A 1,867-nucleotide genomic window follows, 5' to 3' on the forward strand; every position below is an offset into this window, starting at 1 on the left:
CTGTAGGAACACGAAGACACATGCTGCAAGAAGCCATGGTGAAACTGAATGAATGTGAAATATTTTCTGACCTTTTCCTTCTCAGAGGGTTCTGACAGTAATATAGACCCCCACAAAGTTTACAAGGGTTCTTTACAAACATGCACAAAAACTATCATATATATGTCTTTGATTGATGAGTGCCAAGAGAGCAAAGAAGGGAAGAGATTGTCAAAGCGTTAAAACACGCCAACGCCAGGGAACGGCTGGCATCGTCCGGGCGTTAAAACACGCCCTTGCCAGTCAAAGAGTTAATACGTGAAGACTCTTGAAGATATTGTTAAGAGATTTTGTTGTAGGGTTTGTAAAGTGTGGAAACCCGTTAACATTGTTATAATTAATTGTAGCCGTGATCTGTAGGTTGTTAAATAAACCAATTAACGATCTCTACGGCGTATTCAGTAACGAAACACGTTACATTACCTTGAAATGTTTTCCTTTCTTTCCTGTCCTGATAACATCCATTGTTTCAGCTATGGTACCATATTTGCATCCTGTGTTTATTTTGTAATTTAAATATTCAGAGTTACCCTGGTTCATGAAAGGTTAAACAGTTTCGTCTACCTTGGCTATTTCTTATTGCTTGTATATGTTTTTGTATCTGGTGTTGAACCTTCTATCTGTTAGTCCCATGTATTTTACTTCGCAATCTAGGCATATAATTTTCTAGACGCTGCTTCTATCACAACTTCACATATGCACATAGACATAATTCAGTTATAAATAACAAAGGTTATGTGTGATGTAAGAACTTTGACACATTACAGGCACACACCAACAAAGAAGTACGTGACATTAAAAAAGCAACACACGACTTTTTAATTTTTATTTTTAACTTGTCAACGTTTAAATTTTGAGCACAATAAAAATAATTAGTTTTGTGTGAGGCACATGGTCAATGTGTCAACAGTGAAACAGTTTACATGAAACTACATACACACCTGACAATGGCCCTTCTGAGACCAAAACATGTCATGCAGTAGCGGAAGTACATAAAATTGGAGTGGTTGAACCAGGAATCCCATGGACAGCTGCTCTGAAGACTGTGTTTGTGTACAGACATCAAGTGATAAAACAGTCTAGCAGGATACTAAAATACTATATTCATACTTTTTGTGTTTGTTATAAGAGGAGGTTAAAACACTTTTGACTGATGCCTCTAGTTAAGGTTTTCATCAACCTATATTTGTCTTGGCAAAAAGTGACGATTAAGTTTACTTCTGAGGTGGTAACATAAATGAGACAGTGTGAATGCTAGGATGAGTATAACAGCTAGCAGAGGAGACGTACAGCTGAAGTTGGCCCTGAACCCTGATGGGGCCCAGGCATTATTTGCATTCACAAAGTTGTATCCACCACAAGTACAGGTAAAATCCACAACAAATCCAGCCAGCCTGCAACTCTGCATCTCTGGTACCACTACGATCCCTGATCATAACCACTAAAATATATGGCCCACTGGATGTCAGAGGAATGCATAGAGGTTTAGTGGCTGAATTTGATTCCTGACAGGAGAAAGAAGTCTGATATGTCCAGAAAAATGCTGGGACCAATCGGCAACGGACATTAACTCTTTGACTGGTGCGAAGGGTATTTAAATCCCACCCCTGTCCTGGCAGGCCCTTTAAACCTTATGTCGCTAAAATGCATGTAGTTACTTTTTCCTAAACAACTTCAACAAAAATTGGTTTTTAAAAACGAAATTTTCAGGAACTAATTAAAATGCAATATAGTATGCAATAAATTCCTTTCCATACCTCTTTATTAGTTTTTCTTCGTGTGATAAACATTGAAACATGAAAGTTTGCAGAGAGCCACACCACAGCCT

The 1,867-nt window shown here is 38.1% G+C and overlaps 1 protein-coding gene across 1 annotated transcript in view; it reads right to left on the reverse strand.

Moving 5' to 3' along the window:
- Positions 1–1,867, reverse strand: part of LOC111864601 (lipase maturation factor 2) — a 16,845-nt gene that overhangs the window by 8,708 nt on the left and 6,270 nt on the right. The gene's annotated exons all lie outside the window — the stretch shown is intronic.

Source organism: Cryptotermes secundus, unplaced genomic scaffold (assembly GCF_002891405.2).
Source record: "Cryptotermes secundus unplaced genomic scaffold, Csec_1.0 scaffold284, whole genome shotgun sequence".
NCBI lineage: Eukaryota > Metazoa > Arthropoda > Insecta > Blattodea > Kalotermitidae > Cryptotermes > Cryptotermes secundus.